This window comes from Balaenoptera borealis (assembly GCF_965194805.1).
Source record: "Balaenoptera borealis genome assembly, chromosome: 16".
NCBI classification, from domain to species: Eukaryota; Metazoa; Chordata; class Mammalia; order Artiodactyla; family Balaenopteridae; genus Balaenoptera; species Balaenoptera borealis.
Genome location: NC_138872.1, coordinates 77465157 through 77486858, shown reverse-complemented (window position 1 = coordinate 77486858; position 21702 = coordinate 77465157). Strand labels below are relative to the sequence as shown.

At 42.3% G+C, this 21702-nt stretch overlaps 1 long non-coding RNA gene across 1 annotated transcript in view; it reads right to left on the bottom strand.

Annotated features, from left to right (window-relative positions):
• The window catches only part of LOC309612686, a 232787-nt gene extending 213245 nt beyond the window's left edge, over positions 1–19542 (bottom strand). Inside the window, exon 1 of the long non-coding RNA XR_014235340.1 lies at positions 6558–19542. This is a non-coding gene — a long non-coding RNA (uncharacterized lncRNA). The remainder of the gene's footprint in view (positions 1–6557) is intronic.
• Between the last annotated feature and the right edge of the window lie 2160 nt (positions 19543–21702).

Sequence of the window (21702 nt, the reverse complement as noted above, 5' to 3'; positions counted from 1 at the left end):
TTTTCCCAGATTTAAGGAAACTTTTCCTCTTAATCTATCTACGACTTAAAAGCAATTTGGTAAAGTATATCTTTTTGAACTAAGATAAAACAATTACTTTTCCCCCCTACCTGGACCCTCCAGAATTTGGAAACTTGGTGAGTATACTTATTTCAAGCAGTACAGTTATTTGCATAAATTCAACAAGAAACTGTTCTTGTAAAGGACACAAATGGAGGCTGGTTATATTACGAAGGCTTTGACTGGAATGTCATGTTTGAGAGAGACGTGCATAGACTCAGATATGACCAGGCAGCTTTAAAGAGCTAAGTTTGACTTTATGGCGCCAATAAATTCCCCTGGGAAAATCGTCTTGGTACAGGGTTCCTGGCAGCTTTGCCAGGTGAGCAAGGAAGGTCACTTCCTGTCAGGCTCAATAACCTCAGGATATTTGGGGGACCTTGAGAAGAGAGGAATTCACCCAACCTACAGGTATGGCAGGCAAAATCTGATGGCAGGTCTTTGGCTTAGCTTCCTAGCCTTGAGAGGCTTTTAAGAGTTCAATCTGAGAATCATTATGAAATATTCCAGCAAAGCAGACTCAAAAAGAGCCTATATGGGGCTTCCCTGGTGGCGCAGTGGTTGAGAATCTGCCTGCCAATGCAGGGGACACGGGTTCGAGCCCTGGTCTGGGAAGATCCCACATGCCGCAGAGCAACTAGGCCCGTGAGCCACAACTACTGAGCCTGCGCGTCTGGAGCCTGTGCTCCGCAACGAGAGAGGCCGCGATAGTGAGAGACCCGCGCATCGCGATGAAGAGTGGCCCCCACTTGCCACAACTAGAGAAAGCCCTCGCACAGAAACGAAGACCCAACACAGCCAAAAATAAAATATAATCAATTAATTAATTAAAAAAAAAAAGAGCCTATATGGTCAGTCACTATTCTTGCTGCACTTACAAAAACTGTCAGGTCACATTTAATGAAAACAAATTATTTGTACTGTGATTATATTTGGTAAGAATAGGGGTGACTAAAGGGAGAAAAGTTATGTTCACACCTTTGTAGAGAGTAGATTCTAGTCCTGTTATTTGTCCTTAAGGTTTTGTTATATACCTGAAAATTGGACTGATTTCCAAATTCTTCTAGTTTCTTCAAATATCTGGCTACCACTCTCCAAACTAACATTTCCAATTTTCTCATGCCCTTTTGATTGGAATCACTAAGAACAAAGTCTGTCTTTGAACCTCCTTAGTAGGCACTATACCAGGTCCTCCTTGCTACCTAGACAGCAGCCAAACTTCAGGGATTTGAACCTTGGGTCCCCAACTCCCAATTAAAAAGGACTCCTTCTTCAGACTCTTGGAACTGTACACCAGCTGGAGATCTAAAATGAAAATTGACTAGGGAGGTTCCTCCCAAGAAGCAGAGGACAGCTTGTGTAGGCAGCTCTCCCAAGATCAAGATCTTCATCTCCAATATGAAACCTTTATTCCATTGCCTTTTTGCTGCTGATTGCTTTTCTCTCTGTTAATGTATGGGAAGGGAGTGTTCCTTAACTCTGGCAACTATCCCTGAATCTGCTGCTAAAGCAACAACTGCCCAACAAAAATCCTTAGACTCTCTGACCAAAGTTTATATATGGTCAGTTGGCTTAAGAAAGTGACTCGTTCAATGGGGTCTTTCTCTGACTTATTTGATTTTGATTGGTTTGGTTCTTGGGGACCATAGCTACAAACTGCACTCCAGACATTAGGAATTATCCTTCTAAGAGTAATCATAATAGTCTCCCTGGTGCTCTGTATTCTCCCAAAAGTTTTAAATGCATGTTTGCAGGCACTAATCACCAAGCAAATGATCTGTGTAAGGACAGAACATTGGAGCAAAGAGAATGACCAACTTAAAGAACATGAACACCACACAAAGATTCAGCAGCAACAGTGAGAACTCGAGAGTGGTAGCTGGGAGTGGCACTAATACCTTACATTTTTATCAAGTCTCTCAGATAAGCTGAGAGTCTGATCAAATGGAGGAAACTGATAAAAACAAAAACAAGACAATAAGCCCATAATGGAGTCACTTATGCTAAGCCCTGTGTCACCAAACCAAGGCTTAACTTAATTACAGTTTTGGCTCTCCGAAAAATGGAATCTTAAGCTACTCAAGCAGGAATCCCCTGGTCAGCACTACTTTGGTAATCTGCCTGATAAACCCTGGCCATCACCTAAAGGAAAGTAACTTTCAGCAATCCACCTGTTTTTTTGCCCAGCATAACTTTCTTATTCCTGCTCCCTTCTGGCTATAAATTCTGTATAGCCCCTCAGAGCTTCTCTCTATCTGCTAGATTGGATGCTGCCCAATTCAAATCAATTTTTGCTCAGAGAAACTCTTAAAATTTTTAATATCCCTCAGGTTATCTTTTAAGAGTGCCTAGTATAATTGTTGGCCCATAGTAGACACTCAATAAATTATTTTGACTGATTGAATCAGGAAGAATGTTTGGCAATTATAGGATGGATATTTGGGGCCATATAAAAAGAAATTTCTAGCAATAAATATTGGGCAAAGAAAAAGAATTAATCTGTCTGAATTAGGGTCTAGCCCAGGGCCCATCAAGAAAGGACATTCTATTAACTAACCCCCAGCTTCGGACTGAGCTCTGAAGTGTTTACCACTGGATAAGAGAGGAAATGAGAGGTATGGAAGTCAGGCAGAATAGATAAAAAGAATAAGAGCTAACAGTGCATAATACATGCCAGGCCCAGTCCAGGACACTTTACATATATTAGCTTATTTAATCTTCACAACAACCTTCTGAGGGTCTTTACTCCAGTTTTTAGAAAAGGAAACAAACTCTGAGAGGTGAGGCAACTTGCCTAAGTTCATGTAGCCATTAAGTAGCTACATTGTTTCTCAGCATAAATATAATTAGTGCCCTGGAGAAGAGAACTAAACAAAATAACATCAAATGTATTTAAAGGAATAATTCAAGAAAAACATTGAGAAACAAAAGATTTGAACTTATGTATTGAAAATACACACTGTGTCCCTGGAAAAGCTTGACAGAGAATCAATATTACTAAGACAATAAAGTTACTAGGCTTCAAATATAAAGAAAGGAGGTAAAAGCAAAGCCGAGTTTTTAAAAAATACCAAATTTCTCGTATAAAAAGAGAGAAATCAACTGGCTTCCCATTACTCTATAGCAAGGTTCATCACTAGAAAACACTTGAGCAATATCAATGGAGTCTAATTGAAGAATTTCATATCCAACCTAACTGTCACTCAAGTATAAAAACACTTTTGGTCCTACAAGAGCTTAGGTAATACATTCCCTATGAGCCTTTCTTGAATAAGCTACCAAAGAATAAACTTCAGCCAAGAAGTGAATAATGATGAGATGTTGGCAAAAATACTGGAATCGAATCCAATTTTCCACAGAATTAAGTACAAAACAACTGACAATGTTATACATGACAACTTAGAAATTATATAATCAGCCAAAATAAAAGCAAAAAGGAGAAATAAGTTGAAAGGTAATATTGGTACCCTGGTTTCCTCATGTTTTATGGTGCAGGATCAAAAGATGTTCTCTCAAACTGATCAATTAAGAATGCTTTAATTTGGGCTTCCCTGGTGACGCAGTGGTTGAGAATCTGCCTGCTAATGCAGGGGACACGGGTTCGAGCCCTGGTCTGGGAAGATCCCACATGCCGCGGAGCAACTGGGCCCGTGAGCCACAACTACTGAGCCTGCGCGTCTGGAGCCTGTGCTCCGCAACAAGAGAGGCCGCGATGGTGAGAGGCCCGCGCACCGCGATGAAGAGTGGCCCCCGCTCGCTGCAACTAGAGAAAGCCCACGCACAGAAACGAAGACCCAACACAGCCAAAAATAAATAAACAAATAAATAATAAAATCAATTTGCTTAAAAAAAAAAAAAAGAATGTTTTAATTTAAAACAAACAATAACAAAGTCAGAAAAGAAAACAAATTACATAGCTGCCCTTTCAGGTTAGTCTAATAAAGTTTTTTCAGTCTTTTCCTATTGGGATAAAGGAAGATGTATTTAGACGAAGTCCAAATGAAAAGAGGCTATATCTGCATATGTGATGCAGGAGATAAATGAAGAGACAAGCTTGTACCATCTATTCCAGTGGAGTCCTGGGGATATTCTTCCTGATTCTGATTGAAGGTAGAGGGCAGAAATAGAAATTCCCTCATATTTAAAGCTATGGATGGGCTAGGTGAGGTGTAGGAGACAAGGCATAGGTCTCATATAAGGGATAAAAAAGAGATCGCAGATGACAAAGATGGAGGGGTAGCAAAACAATGTATGGATGAGTGCTTTAGAGAAATTTAAATAGAATATGAGCTACTGAAATAGTTTTATACACAATTTAAGTACCAATTTAAAGTTTAAAATATTTGCACCACTGCTCAAAACTTCTCCTCCAGTGCAAAGAGCTACCTAATCACCTTCCAGCAACATCCTACCTATTCTTCATGATTCAAGTGAATCCTGTCCCCCCTAAGAAGCCTTGATCAGCTCGACTGCAAGTGAAACCTGCACTGCCTCTGTATGCTATGGCTGTAATGCCGTCTCTATCCTGCCCAAACTCAAGGGGCCATTGATTTAAACCCTCTCTTGACAACATCTTCTAATCCCTTCACCCTATATTCACTCACTCCAAAAGCCAGCAAATGTTTTCGAACAAAGAGGTACAGATGTTGAGTATCTGCTGCGGGGGATGAGAGAGGTAGCTGAACAGACATTGAGAAAGATGTGGAATGACATTCACACCTCGGCTGAGGTTGAAAGCAATACATTTTTAGACATGACCAGGTGTGGTTGTGGGTAAAGAGGTCTACACTTGGATCTAATAGGCTTTAATCTCCTACCTTCATGGTTTTGAATTCTAGCTCTATCGCTTCCTACAAGCTGCAGGTCACAAACTCAGCTGTGCACAAGATACAACGTTCCTTATTACTATGTCTTCCCTGCTTCCCTGGAGTTGTGTCTGTGCTGTGAGGGGCTTACTTGGTACCAAGGCATCAGCAGACAGCCAGGGCTGAGGGTGGGGCCTCTGCTCCCGGGTGAGTCTACCTGTCCTCACTGGCATCCCGGTAAAGAGTTTTTGTTTCTACGTGGTTTTCTGTCTGATCCACATGCAAGGCTGTGTCAGGCCAGTTTGCCTACGCCCCCTTCTCCCAAGTCTACCCTGAGTCATGGAACCTCCTCAGAGTCCACCAAAGGTGGTTCAGGTCCCTTTGCTTTCAGATCCCCTGGAACTGTACATGTTTTCTTCTTGCTGCCAAGGGCTCAGCTCGAGGGAGAGGAGGACAGGGATCGATGTCCGGGTCTCCACTTTCAGTGTCCACTCTTCCCTCCTCCCTCCTTCTCTTCCCTCTTCCTGGGAATACGTTTGAGTCTTGGTTGGCAGGGGAGGGAGGGACTGATCATGAGGTACTCATCATTCAATGCCTCTGGCCCTCTCAGCCTAGGCTTTTGAGACTCAAAAGCCAGTAATGGATTGATATTCATTGTGCCATCCCTTCTCAGAGCAAATAAGAATATTTTAGCTGACTGTGCGGTGGGGGAGGGGTCCCCAAGACCACTCCCAGGCTCAATTATTTGCAAGGAGCGCTGATAGGAATCTTCATAAAGTCGTACTCGTGGCTATGATGCGTTAGAATGAAAAATACATACAAAGCAAAAGGTGCGTGGGAAATCAAGTGCAAGCGTCCAAGACTCCTTTCCCAGTGGAGTCACACAGGTTGTGCTTAATTCCCCCAACAATGGGTTGTGAATACCCATGTGAAGTGTCGTCTACCAGGGAAGCTCATTAGAGAGTCAGTGCCCAAGGATTTTGTTGGGGGCTGGTCACGCAGGCACCCTCTGCCTCGCAGGCACCCAAATCCAAGACTCCCAGAAGGAAAGCAGGTGTTCGGCATAAACCACATTGTTCATACAAATAGTTTAGACACAGTGAGGCCGCTCTTTTCAGTGAAATTGGTGGGAACCTCCCAAAATCCAAGTTACCAGACAACGGCCAAGGGCCAACCTTGTAAGCAGGCTGACAGGAAGACCAGGGGATAAGCCTGAGTTAATATTTCAAAGTATTATTTTGCCACAGATTTGTTACTCCCAGTTTATGGAGAAGCAAATAGAAGCTAGGAGAAGTAGAGGAACTGTTAAGAACAAACAACCAAAAAAGCAGTAAAGCTTGTATTTAAAATTCCTAACTGCTCACCATTCCTGCCTCTATTTCCTGTTCCTCACCTTGTTTTTACCCTTATATCCCATCCTGCATCAACTTCATTACTTGTTCTTTAATCATTCTTTCAAATCTCCTTCAACCTTTTTCTATAGGAAACACACTGAATTACGTGAGTGCTCTTTCCGGCCCCTTCACCACCACCCATGAGCTCCTAGAAGGTAGTTATGCCCTCTTGCTCATCCTCATAACCTAAGTGAATGAGTAATAGCATCTGTGAAAGGAAAAGCATTTCAAGATCAGAAACACAGTACCTCTGAGAGCACTCAGAGCATACCTGAGTCGTCAACACAGAAGAGCACACCTGAATATCGTCAAGGCCGAGTGACAGTTGGTGATGCCACTTTCTCCACCTGACCTGGTGTTCAATTTAGTCCCTTCAAGCCCAGTCATCTTCTCATATGTGGGGCTCAGCAAGACTGTCCATTAAGTCATCCATTTATTTGAGAGGTCTGCTCTTAAACGAGAGAAGCGCCCCAGATGTACGTGCACTGATTGGCAGCTGGCTGCATCCAGGACAGGGGCTAAGGAGAGGAGAACCAGAAGAAAAAAAAGCAAGGGTTGTAGTTTTTTTATTTTATTTCTTTCTTTTTCTATTCTTTTTCAAATTCTTCTCCCATTTAGGTTATTACAGAATATTGAGCAGAGTTCCCTGTGCTATACAGAAGGTCCTTGTTGGTTATCTATTTTAAATACAGCAATGTGTACGTGTCCATCCCAAACTCCCTAACTATCCCTCTCCCCAACCCTTCCCCCCCGATAACCATAAGTTCATTCTCTAAGTCTGTGAGCTGTTTCTGTTTTGTAGATAAGTTCATTTGTATCCTATTTTTTTTCAGATTCCGCATATAAGTGATATCATATGATATTTGTCTTTCTCTGTCTGACTTACTTCACTTAGTATGATAATCTCCAGGTCCATCCATGTTGCTGCAAATGGCATTATTTCATTCTCTTAAAAAAAGCAAGAGTTATCAAAAGACTCCTATAAATCATGAGCTGCAAGTGATTGTTCCCCTGGCTTGACCTGGCAGCCGCTGCCCTCTGGCATCCTATGTTCACACCCTGCACTTCCAAGGGACCATCACCTGTCTGGGGACCTGAACCGGTGTCAGCATGCGAGTAACACACAGGGGCCCTGATTTCTCAGCGAAGAGAAACCAGGAGCAGAGGTTTACCTTCACAAACAGCAGGCAGTCACACACAACGACAAGTGACCAGAGGAACAGGTAACCAGTAGATTTAAAGGAAACATCAGTAATATATGTAGTGTGCATCCAGGAGAGGGAGCAAATTGTTGGCTGGAGAATTTTCTTTTTAATTAAACAAGTAATGTATGCCTGCATTTAGTCCTATAAATGAAAATGTATTCACCACAGAGGCATGAATCCTATTAGGCCCTCCTGTACATAAACTGTATGGGTGATTATCACTGATTACTGTACTATTAGAGACTTGTACGTGGAGTGGCTTGATTGGAGCATGCCTGGCTCCTGAAAGGGCCCCCATGTGCTTTGCCTGAATTGTGGGGAATCAGCAGGGCTTCACATTGCCTGGCAATTCAATCATAGGTTTGAGTAGTTGCAGGTTGGGGGATGCAGATGCACACCATCAAATGGAATGCTTTCTTTACTTGGGTCAGAGAAAGGGAAAGATGTCCGTGGCGTCAAGGAGGCCTCAAGAGCCTCTGACCTTGAGTGCAGAGCCTGTGTGCAGACCCACCTGGCAGGTACCTCCCCAGATCACTGAACGATGCCTTCCCAGTGGACTCAGAGACTATGGTCACTTTTACTCTGTATCATTCAGAAAAATCACACCTGCAGCCTAAGCTGTTCCCTCTAGACATTTGTATCTCTTCAGAAATCACAAATGGAGGTAGACCAGGGAAGTAAGCTAAGGTCACCCAGGCTTTCACCACCACGCCTCTCCTTCCTGACTTGCAGACGGGCTCTGCAAGCTGCCTCTGACCACATCTTCTCCTTTCAACTCATTCACTCCCTCTCTGCTCTTCCTCTGACATGGACTCTGGCTCTCCAACACTTACATTTCCTTCCATCCAAAACACGCGTGCTACCCCTATGTTCACAGCAGCACTATTCACAATAGCCAAGGCATGGAAGCAACCTAAATGTCCATTGACAGATGAATGAATAAAGATGTGGTACATATATACAATGGAATACTACTCAGCCATAAAAAAATGAAATAATGCCATTTTTAGCAACATGGATGGACCTAGAGATTATCATACTGAGTGATGTAAGTCAGAATGACAAATACTGTATGATATCACTTATATGTGGAATCTAAAATATGACACAAATGAACTTATCTGTGGAACAGAAACAGACTCGCAGACATAGAGAACAGACTTGTGGTTGTCAAGGGGGAGGGGAGGGATGCAGTGGGAGTTTGGGGTTAGCAGATGCAAACTAGTATATATGGGATGGATAAACGACAAGGTCCTACTGTATAGCACAGGGAACTATGTTCAATATCCTGTGATAAACCATAGTGGAAAAGAATATTTAAAAAAAAGAATGTATATGTATGTGTGTATATATATATATATATATATATATCTGAATCACATTTCTGTATAGCAGAAATTAACACAACATTGTAAGTCAACTATACTTCAATAAAAAAATAAATTAAAAACAAAAACAAAAAAGTGAGGTACGCAAAGGGCCACACATATGAAATAATCAGAATACAAAAATGCATAGTGTCTCAGTCAGCTCAGCCTACTATAACAGAATACCATAGACTTGGTGGCTTTAACAACAAACACATTTCTCCCAGTTCTGGAGCCTGGGAAGTTCAAAATAGAGTGCCAACAGGTTCCATGTCCAGTGAGAACTCACTTCCTAGCTTGTAGATAACTAGCTGCCTTCTCACTGTGTCCTCACATGGCCAACACATCAGAGAGCCCTCATCTCTTCCTCTTCTTATAAGGACACCAATTCCATCACAGGGGCCCCACCCTCATGACCACATCTAAACTGAATTACATCCTACACAGATGTGGAGAACAAACTTAAGGACACAAGGGGGGAAAGCTGGGGGTGGTCGTGGGATGAACTGGGAGATTGGGATTGACATATATACACTAATATGTATAAAATAGATAACTAATAAGAACCTGCCGTATAAAAGTAAAATAAAATAAAATTCAAAAAACAAAGCAAAAAAATAAAATAAGTCTAAGTGAATTATGTCCTAAAGGTCCCACCTCCTAATATCATCCCATTGAGGGTTAGGGTTTCAGCACACGAATTTTAGGAGGACGCAAAAAAACAATCCACAACACACAGAGACAGAAAGCAATTTTGTCGTAGCTAGGGATTGGGGGAAGGATTAGGAACTCCTTAAAGAGTACAAAGTTTCCTTCTGGGGTAATGAAAATGTTCTGGAACTAATCAGAGGCAAAGGTTGTATAACATGGTGATTGCACTTAATGCTACAGAATCATATACTTTAAAATGGTTAATGTAGTAAATTTCGTTATGCATGCTTTACCATCACCACCACAACAGAAACGCTTGTCCTAACGTGGGATTAGTTTACATGATAAAAACAATTAGGGTTTAGCTGTGAGTGGTTGATAATCTTAAGCTTTTAATCAGTTTTGTCAAAGCCTGAAGCCAAAGGATCAACTAGCAGTAGGAATTTCACAGGTATTAGAATCGATAGTCCAGAGTATCTCTCGTTTTTGACCTTCAATTACACCATCACACCACAGTCACTATACCACTGCAGAGGTTCACTATTTGGTTTATATATAAATTATGTGAGAATGTATTTTCTCTCTCTCTCTCTCTCTCAGGTTTCTGGGTTGGTAGGAAGGGCATTTTTATGGGCAATTGTTGCTGGTTAATTCAACAAACTCAGTCTTAACAGGCCTTGTCCTTCCCTCCGAATTACTAAATCAAGGGTCTGTCTCCATCCAGCCAGTGACACCTGCTCTGCTCCCCTTGGATTGAAACTTACCCCTTTATACACAGACACCCACTCCCTTCCCTCTCATCCCATAGTCTCATTCTTCCCCTACCAGCCCCATCCTTACCTACACCCTCCTTTGAACCCGTCAGAGCACAATTCTCAAATCATTACAAACAACATTTTCATACAAACAGATAATGAATACGTGTCAGAGCTTTATTTAACTCTTTACTGAGGCAACCAGCAGAATGACAGGACTGATTTGATGGAATATGAGAAATCAGGATTTATACAATCCATGGGGAAGAGAGGGCTGAAGTAAGACTGCCAAGGTAGGTACAAAACTAGTTAATGTCCTACAGGGTAGTAAAACCTTTGGGCTTGTCTTCTTCTTTTCCAAGCAGAAAAAAAGGAAAATCATCATGCCTCACCAGTTTTCTGCAAATTGGCCTGCAACTGTATAGGACTGTGAAATGTCTGAGCCTAAATCAGTTTTCGGTTAAAGCCAGTTACAAACCCAAGAGAGTCAGATGACCCTCCTGTGGACATATTAGAAAAAGCTCTAATATGGCACTAAAAGGTCATGTTACCATCTTTTTGGCCTTATTTCCAAGTTTTGCATTTTTTTTTTGAACAAAGCTTTGCCTTATGTGTTTTTTTGTTTGTTTGTTTGTTTGTTTATGTAACAACCTGACTCAGCCAAGGTCCCCAGCTACAATCAAACACTAATCCAGGTGTTGCTAATCCGCTGACTTTAAGTAAGGGAGGTTATTTTGGATAATTTGGGTGAGCCTGATTCAATCCATTGGAAAGCCATAAAAGCAGGGCTGGGGCTTCCCAGGGAGAGAAACGGTTCCTCCTGTGAACCACAGCTTCAGACTGTCCATGACCCTCCCTCCCTGATGGCATGCATGCCCAGTGGATTTTGGACTCAACCAGCCGCCACAATCACATAAGCCAATTTCTTGTAATAAATTAAAGAAAATATATCCTCCCTATTGGTTATGTTTTTCTGGTTGAATCCTGACTGATACACTTCTTTTGTGTGATGTAAATCCATTGTTCTTCTAAGAGCAAACTCCCATCTTCACAAAGTAGAACCAAGTATCTTCCAAAAAGTAGGTATTCTTTAAATGTCTGCTGGCTCACACCAACCAGGAAATATCCTCTACCACCAAGTCTCAAGAGATGGGTCAGTTGGTACTTAATGAACAAAAGCTGACCAAACAGAAATTGACTTATACTGTCCAGAGGAAAGAATAATGACTCTTTTTTCCTTGAATGAGAAGAGGGATTAACAAAGTCTCCCTCCTTGACCCAGCCCTAGTCAGGGTCCCTTAAGCTTGCTTCTTGACTAGACCTAGTCCTTGCCAGCCAAGCCCACTTTTAGCAAAGAGACCTGCTAAGACACCTTTTTTGAGAATCCCCTACCCTTGATACTCAATCAAGTTCCTCTTCCAAAACCCTTGATACCTAACCAAGTTCCTCTTAATAATTTTCCATGCACTCCCTCACCAAGCCCATGGGCTATGCAACCCCACTGTCCCTGTTGTATTTGGAATTGAGTTCAATCTCTCTCCCCCATTGCAATAGTTTTGAATAAAGTCTTCCTTGGCATTTTAAACAAGCGTCAGAATGATTTTTCTGTAACGGTGCTAAAAAATGTCTGCCCTTACCTCGTGAGGTTCCCTTTATGTCTCCATCAGAACAAGAGGTGTGATTTTCTCTAGCATCACTACCATGCTGAGAGAAGAGGGCACATTCCTTAATAATGATGACACAGCATGTATTGAATATTCACTTTTGCCAGGCTCTGTCTTAAGTATTTTACAAGGATTATCTCCTTGCCCCATACTTCTGCCCAGACTTTTAGTAGTCCCTGCCTGCAACTGACACCGTGAGCTCAATATCCTCATTTGGTTTGTCTGTTGATCTTGATGCTCTGGGAATTCACCACATTTTCTTGCTGGCATCATGAATATCCAGCAATGTGAATATCCATGTCCATGGTGTTTCAGTACTTGGACTTTCTCATCTTGAAGTGGATCAAGTTTGCCTTTGGTTCCTTCAGCCATACCAGCAGGCCCCGGTGCCCTATTCTAGGTATCATTCTCCACAGGAATCTCAAGCCTTCAGGAACTCACTACTGTTAAACTCTGACTAAAGGATCTATTCTATATCTGCATTTACCTACATTTGAATCTCAACTCCAGAGGTTGGCATTTGAAACACCTCTCTCATTGAAGGTGTTAAGGCTTGGTTTTCTTCTTTAGGCATTCCGGGTACCAGGTGAGAGGTTTAGGGGCAGTATTCTTTCAAAGGTAGGAGAGGAAGACTTTGCCAGGGCACAGGAAAGCTTGCTCTGGACAGTTAATCCCATCTCCATATGCTGACATCCGAAGAGCATAGAAGTCATAGATAGACAAATAAATCAATATGTGAACATCTTTGGAAAAAGGGAGAATCACTGAGTACTGTGCAGAAGTGTTTAGGTATGAACGAAAGTTGATTTATGTTAAACTTTTACCCCTATAACTATTTTGATGCCATGATCTTGGTGCATGACACATCAGCCTGGGCCCAGCTGACTTGAAAAAAGAAATGGACCCAGAGATGCAAGAGCCTTTCTGTCACTTTGCTGTACTCTGAAGGTCTCTGGGAAAGTGGCCGTGGAGACACTCAGCATCCTGACAATAACTCCAAGGTGCTAAGACAGGATCCCAAGCCCCACACACCAACACCTGGCAGAGGCCATCTGTAAACCAAGCAGCAGGTCAACAGGAAGCATCATTTAAACCCATACTCATAAATAACATCAACAACAGCGGTGCCTCTCGCTCACCAGATAGAGCCCCCCATCCTGGACTGAAGAGCTCCAAGAAGATCAAGCACTTGCCAGCAGGTCCTCCTGGAAAGCTTTATCTTCCTGGGGCTGGAATGGCTCCCAGCAGCACAACTACAGCTGCACAGCCTGCTTTTTAACAAAGCCTTCCAAGGAAGAGAGCGAGCCAGGTGGGCCTGTCCGACCCACTTAGCCCAGGTGGGACAGGCACCGGGCATGTCAAGGTTCTGTAATTAACCATTCACTGCTGCCTTCCACAAACTAGAGCTGTAATTTCCCAAGACTATCCAAGGTGACACAGGATCCTCTTCTAAAGGCATTAATTAGGAGCATCTCACTCCCTGTGGCAGGGGTGGAGCAGATCTTTCCAAGTGGAGTGTGTATTTATTTAGAGCTATTACCACATAATATTTACAAGATACTTAACATGCATTAATTACCCTGTAATGAACTCGATGGCTATAATATCCATGTTCTGTCAGGACTGTAAAATGCACCCCTCCCCCCTCACCAAACACACACTTTTTAAAAATCACCTTGGGGGGAAGAAGAAGAAAAATTAAATTTAATTGCATGCCCATTAAATGCCTATTTTTAATAGAAAACTTGCAAATGATGTGAAAATGCAAAACAGGGTACACAGTAAATCAAAAGCAGATAACACTTCTAGACACACTCTACTGTTTTTATGAGCATGTTTTACAATCCATTCATTATGCTGTCTGTCCTTTTGAAAGCTGGTTATTATACAGCTCATACAAAGAAACATGTGAATGGCTGTGCAACAAGCCATGAAAATCAGGACAAAACTGAACATTTCTGCTGTTATTTGAATCCGCCTCCCTCAAATCTCTGCCTGGAGAATTCTTACAGGAGGCTCATCCTTGTAACACCCACTCAAAGCCTTGTGTCAAGGAGAGAGAGGGGAAGACTTGCCATGCAGTTCATGATTCAAGATGGCGGTTATCCAAAGAATGTACAGCCGCTATCCTAAGTCTTCAGGTGGTGGCGTTTTCTCTGGAGGCTAAGAGATGAAGTAAGGAGATCAGGCTTGCACAGAATGATCTGCCTCTTAGAATCCCAGGTCACCCCCTGTATATTCCTCCCCCAGGATAAGTCATCTTTATGTTACCCAGGGCATATCACCATCCAGGCTATCTTTCAATCATGGGAACATCCTAACTCATTGAGCAGAGTTGACCTGATTTAGTTTTCAGGAAAACCTTCCTAATTTAAGACAAAATCTTGTTTCTCTCTGAATTCCACTCCTTTGTTCTAATGTTGACCTCTGGGCATAAAAGACTTCACTCCCTCTTTTACTTGCTCACCTTTTCAGTATTTGGTAACAGACATCTAATGCCTGAGAGAGTTCAACTTTTTGGTGGTGTGAAGAATGTCTTTACCTTGTTAGAGGTCATGGGCAAAATAGGTAGGGTTACTTGGAAATTTACCCATGGATAAATAGAGAAACCTGAGCTTCCAGACCCATGGCTGTTCATAGTGGGCCTCCTTTGCTAGGATTCCCCACTGCCCACCCATAAGATGGAGGTGTCTGTCTCCCTTTCAGATTCTTGATTTGTCTCTTTGGTGGCAGTCACCTGCCTGGAGTCTATCCCAGTACATTTGTGCATTTCCCAATTACAGCTTCCAGTTTATGATAAATGCAGGGAGCTTCTTTTATAGAGCTTACAACTCCTGACAAGCATGCAATAAAAGTATGAAATGAACATCTTATTCCAAGAGGAGGATTATAGACAAGAGGACTAGTTGACACAGATACACGCTGGAAATGATCCAAACAAGAGGAAAACTGAATACATTTCCTAGGTAATGCCCAAACATTGTTTATTTTATGCTGCTGAAAAAATGTGAAAATTATATATTGAATTGTCTCTTACTCACAAAAAGAAATACCATGGCATAATATTGACATCCCTTTGGGTTGTATTTCTTGGAGCATGAAATTGAGAGCATTCATTCAACAAACATATATTGACATCCATTTTGTGCCAGATACTATGCTAGATGCTGGGGCAGGACAGCTGTGGATTCTGCCCTAGAGGTATTCATGAAGGACACAGATATAGAATGATTATAATGTATTGTGTGCTGTCATCAAGCCACTTCTGATTTGCCAAGAAAGCACAAAGCAGAGAGTAACCAACTCAACCTGGCACAGCTGAGGAAACCTTGCAGAGGCAGTGATAAGCCAGCTGGGTATGAAAGGGCAAATACGATTTACAGAGCAGATAAGGGTAGGAAAGACATTCCATGCAGAAAAAGCAACTAGTCAAGGCCAGTAGAGTGAAAGAACATGGCAAATTCAGCAACAATGCTAGTTCGTTTATGATGGAAATTTAGGGGCAGGTGAGCAAGAAGAGGAGGAGGCTGATAAAGTAGTTTGGGTTTATGTCATGCAAGGCCTTAGATGCCTTGCCGAGGCGTTTGAGGTAAATAATGGAGGAGATATGGAACAATTTGAATTTTTGAGCTGCAAGAATTAAAATTATGTTTTTATGGTAGGAATAGAAGTTGTTTGGCAGAAGACAGAGTGGCAGATTGACTCAGGAAGGTGAGAGGTTATTTCAGTAGTCTAGGAAGGCACTGATAAGGGCCTGGATGTCAGGTGTGGCTGTGGAAATGGAGAAGAGGAGACAGAGGCAAGAGATGGTCAGGTCATAGAGTTGTCAGGGTCTGGAGAATTGGTGGATGGGGCAGGATGAGGGAGAAGGGGGAATTCAGAGGATTTCTAGGGTTTTTGCATGGGCAATTCGGTGGATGAAATCATTAACTGAGATGCATTGTGGGTTCATTGTGGGCTCAACATTTTTAATATTGGATATGTGGAATATTTGGTGCCTATAGGATATATGTTTGAAGAATTTAGAAAAGGCATTTCCGAAGTTTAAGAGAGGTTACTGGTAGGTGTTAACTGAAAGCATGAAAGAACAAGATGACCCAGAGAGACTATTGATTTAAACCATGGAAATACCTATTTAGTGGATGGATAGAAAAGAATGAACCCAAAAACAAGATGGAGAAGGTATCATCCCAGGTGTATAGAAGAAGAAACCAGAATATATTGACTACAAGGATGGTGGTGGTATCGAACAAGGAGGGCCAAATGCCCACAGCTCCGCTGAGTTCCACACATGACCATTTTCTACCGCTCACCCCTGACAGCAGTTTAGATCTCCAGATTTTCCTTTACTGAAGTCCAACTTCACTTACCTTGGGCCAGAATTGGCCTGATGTGTTTTAGGTCTGTTACTTCTCCTTTGAGTTTGGGTCCTCTGCTCAACCCTTAGTAAAGAAGTCTTCAGATTCTTCCACAATAAAGACAATACCTCCCAAGGTGTACTGATCTTCCTATTTCTCATCCAGGCACTCGCCCAGCAGTCACATTACCATAAGTCCGCGGTTCTCAAAGTGTGGTCCCAGGACCAGCGGTGTCTGCATCTCTACTTGGAAATACAAATTCTTGGGCCCCATCCCAGATCCACTGAATCAGAAACTCTGGGTGTGGAGAGCAGCAATCTGTGTTCTAATAAGTCCTCCAGGTGATTTTGATGCCCATTCAAATTTGAGATTCATTAAAAAAGAAAAAAAATGCTTATGGCTGTAGCTTTCTAAACATCACAGATTCCCTGAAGAAAAATGTGCTAAGACTTCTGCCTTTGATAATGGATAGATGGAGTCTGAAATGAAAAGAGTTTGATGTTTTCTTCCTAAATTACATTATATTTCAATCATAGATGATATCTGGAGTCCAATCTACGCAATGAATACTTCCGAGTCTTTGGATCCTTATTATTAGTTAAATGGAGAAAAATGGACAGAAGGTAGGGTGATTGGCTATTCCATTATTAATCACTGTTAAAGGAACAGTAACTAAATGCCAGACTTATGTAACGGGAATCTTTTTCTTCATCTTTTGGCAAGATGATGGCTATCCTAGGCTTTAATATTTCTATAGTTTACATTAAGGCATCTAATGTATATTTCTTTGAAATAATTGAAAAAACAATATGTTTTGTATTTCATTATTAGCACACAACCCCATTCTGCAAGGAACTTGGAGAAGCATAACTAGAATACACATTAAAATAGTGAACTAAAATAAAAGATTCAGATAAGATGCTAGTCTTAGCACATAAGGGGGCTCTGGAAGTCTCCTCCTGTCCCAGATATTAACCTTTTTAGCTGTTAGAGGTAGGGCAGCTGGTAGGTGATGCAGGGGAAAGATCATAGTAACAGAAAGGCACTCGGTAAGGGCATCTTACCCGACAGAAGCATTAAAATTATCATAATGCCCTGACATTAAGATTTTCATAATTCATTAATGATGAGATTATTCATGTTGTGCCATTTGGGTGTACCTGATTGACCCCACAGTGCCGTTCCCTTCCTGTCGTCTGTCCAGAAGACCCCATGCCTAAATACAACCAGCTTGACCAGAGAACCTGAAAATCTCCATCCTGTTTAGACTCAGTTCTTTACTCAAATATGGATTATTTAATTATATGTGTCTACATACAGTGTTCAAGTCTGGTTTTTCCATTCTGAAAAATCACTTTCCACATCCTTGTACCTAGTATATAATATGCAACAATCAATATTTTACTAAGAGAATGGAAGCATGGCAAGGAGAAAAGACACTGGAATAGAAAATTGAGCCATCTGAGTTGTGGTCCAGACCACTGCACAAGCAGATTATGTGTTAAGTTACTTCCTTTCCCTAAACCTCAGCTTCCTGACCTCTGAGATGAAAATATATAAAAGGTTCATTATTCTCAGCCTTTACTAGGATGGATTAAATAAGAAAAGAGAGGCAGAAAGCCAACAATCCGTCTGGCGATTTCACAGTCCTATCCAAAACGTCTGCTACCTTCTTCAGAAGTTTCTGGAAAATCCAGGTGGGGGCTCCACTTCAAGTGAATGGGAGTTGATTTATGATTTAGTACAAGGGCCATGAGAAACTCAAGGGTCTAGATCGCTGTTTCCTTGAAATTATTCCATTATTTCACATTTCACGCGAACTCACGTGAAATGAGGCAAAAGCAGGCTCTCATGGAAACCCCAGTGAAGCAAAACTGCTGATTCTCACGAGCCTCCAACACGCCCCTGATAAATCTGCTGACACCACCTAAACCGGAGCCTCTCACAAGGTTAACAGGAGCCCATCTACAGGGAGGAAGATGGAAAAGTGTCTCCTGACCTACATTCTGGGAGCTAACCCAGGTCATTTTTCTATCAGTCTTTGAAAACAGACTCAGACTGATGTCGCACCCTGGTGTCAACCTCCCCAAAGTGAAAGCTGAAACTTCAATCCTTAGTATATAAGTTTTAGTCTTTTAGAACATTTCAGATGATGCCAAACAGTCAAGGGTATTTTAAGGCCTCCAGAGAAGGGGTAGGGGTGTCGTTAGGGGAGCAGTGAAAAATAAGCAGCATTTCTTGAGAACTAAATGCCATGCAATGGTTGTACTTTACATGTGACGTCTTGTTTAAATCTACCCTCAGAGTCACTAGTTTACAGCTGAGGAAACAGAGGCTTAGAGAGAGATTAAAATGTATATATTCTCAGAGATTCTTAATTGACTTAATCAAGAGCAGCTGATATCATCCAGAAAGGAACGTGCAGATCATTTTGGAACCTGATTTAAAATGCCTGTCAAGTTTTTGTCTATTCTTTCTTTTCTGCTAGGTAAGATCACATTTTGCAAACTCTTCTGTAGAGGTTAGCAACATTTCAGGGGTATTTGCTAAAGATCTATCACGTTATTCAGAGGGAATAAAGAAAGGAGACCGAAGGTTTCTGACGCAGTGTGAACGCTCATGAGACTTTCAGGAAACAGGACTTTCAGGAAGTGGACTTTCAGGAAAGAGGAAATGCAGCTGGGAAATTATCGCAAGTAGGGTGTCACAGTAAAAATTGTAAAATTGTTAAGAAACAGGTATAAAATGGACACAACTTTGGAAATCTCAGCTTTTACAAAAATCCTGAGTCTTTTGACAACAAAACCATATGGGGTAAAGAATTGGAGGAAAATAATACAGTGCTGCAATATTAAGATTAGGACTTTTCCACCTACAAAATGGGTGTTAGAAAAGTCGTCCTTCACCTGCTGAGGATGACTTATAAGATGGGCGCCACGCCTCTGTGGTGGGCTACATCCTCCTCCTGATATGCTGCACATTCCTGGTCCATGAGTCGGGAGAGGGGCTTCCAGAAAGTGTGGGAGAAGAGATGTGCTTGGTGGTAGGGAGTGGAGACTCTCTCCCCTTCTTTCAAGATTTGAGTCAACCTGGAAGGGAGGATTCTGAGCTGCTCAGGAGATGCCCTTGGGCAGTGCTACTGTAGATAAACACACGTCCCTGATGGCCTGGGTTTTCTCAAAGGGAAGGTAAGTGTGACAAGGAGGCAGATTTGAGAAAGCTCAGTGACAGCTTTGTGAGCTGCCTGTACTACTCTTTGACCAACCCAAAAGACGGAGACGGAGGTGGGGAGGAGAAGGGGGAGGAGGGGGAGGAGGAGAGAGGCAGTTAGGTTAGCTTTGCCAAATCAGCACGACGAGACTACTACAGAAAGCTGAAACCAGAGGGTGAGTGGAAGATATATCAAAATCAGGTTTCTGTAGGAAGAGAAGGGGCAGCGTATTGCCAGGTTTATGAATGAAGCTGGCCAGATGGGAGGTGCCAAATCAGAGCACAATGCTTACGTAAGCCCAGTCCTGGCGGCCAAATCCAAAGTCAAAGAGAAACTGACACTTTGCCTTCAACTCTTTTTTTTTTTTTTTTTAGTTGCGGCATGCAAACTCTTAGTTGCGGCATGCATGCAGGATCTAGTTCCCCGACCAGGGATCCAACCCGGGCCCCCTGCATTGGGAGTGTGGAGTCTTACCCACTGGACCACCAGGGAAGTCCCTTTACCTTCAGCCGTTTAAATGGACCCATTTTTTTCCCAGGAAAGCATATTATTAGATCCAGTAAAATATCCAGGCTTTTGTCTCTTGTACTGATCCACACAATTGCCCATTCACCTATAATCACCATTCCCCTACTCTCGTGTTTCTGGTTATCTATTGCTGCATCATGACCCATGCCAAAATATAGTGATGTAAAATGACCATTTTATTTTGCTCAGCCTGTGGGTCAGGAAGACAGCAGGGTGCAGTGGGAATGGTTTGCGTCTACTCCATGATGCCTAGGGCCTCAGCTGGGATGACTCAGATGGTGGCGGCAGGGGTGGTGGGGGGATGACCTCTGAGGGCTGGAATCATCTGGAAGCTCTTCACTCACATATCTGGTACCTGGTCTGGAATGACTCTGGCTGGCATCAGTGGCAAATGTTGTTCCAAATGTGGCCTCTCATGTCTTGGGCTTCCTCATAGCATGGTGACCTCAGGTTGGTCAGTGGTGGCTCAGAGATCCAAGAACGAGTGTTTCAGCAAACAAGATGAGAGCTACCTGACATAGCACTGAAATGACACAGTGTCACTTCCATTGTACTCTATAGGTCAAAGCAGTCACAGTCTTGCCCAGATTCCATAGGAGAGTATGGAAGAACTTGTGGCCATGTTTTAAAATTGCCACTCTTCTCTTCTTGGGCATCTCTCTCTTGCCCTGTCTCTTCATGCCAAGGTTTTGACTCTTCTCTGAACCCTTTCTTCTTGACATATCTGTATATGCATCTCCTGCATTCTTCCTCAGACATAATTCTGTTTTTTTTATTTCCAAAAGCTATGGGTAAATGGTCCCCAGGTTTGTACGACTTGGGCTGGCCTCAAGCTGATCTATGCTAAGTTTATTTATACTAAGTCCTGTGAATGCATTATCTTATTGGATCCTTATTAAAACTCCCTGATGAAGGTATAATTATTTCCTCATTTAAAAAGTGAGGAAACAGAAGCTTGGCGAGATAAAGTAATGTGTCCAAGGTTCCACAACTAAGTAAGTGGTAGAACCTCAATTTAAACCCTCAATCTTAATCGCCAGGCTATACACTTCTCTCACCAGCGCTGTTCAGTGAATACTTCCAGCTCTCCACACCTAGGTGTGCAGAATAGGATTATATTTTCTGCCATCCCTGCAACATAGTTGGTTGGGGCCATGTAACCAGTACTGGTCAGTGAATGGCAAGCAGAGGTAATTAATGTCATTTCTGGGGCAAGCATTTCACAGCTGGTGCAAGACCCTCCTCTGGAGCATTCTTGTTCCTCAAGCACTGAGACTGGCATTATTGGAGACGGTGGCCGCTCAAATAATGAGCCCCCGGGTGACTACAATGAGCAGAGCCCCCTTCCACCCTGCTGGGGACATGTAGCATGAGTGAGAAAACTTTGTGGTTTTAAGCCACTGAGTATTGAGCTATTACACAGTATTACCTGGATTATATTATCTAACTGACTGTATCATCTCTTTGAACTTCAGTGCCCATGACTATGAAATGGGATAATAATTACTACCTAAAGGGACTATGAGAGCTATTGGAAATAGTATATGTGTGTAAAATATCTTGTTCAGGTTTTAAGCCAAAATGGGGCATCATAATGTAGGGTGTTCTCACTATTACAGATAAGGAGAGTACAGGGCACTGAGTGGATGGGAACTAGGTGAGCTCAGCCCTACTCATGTGGACAGCCCAAAGGCTCACCCCACC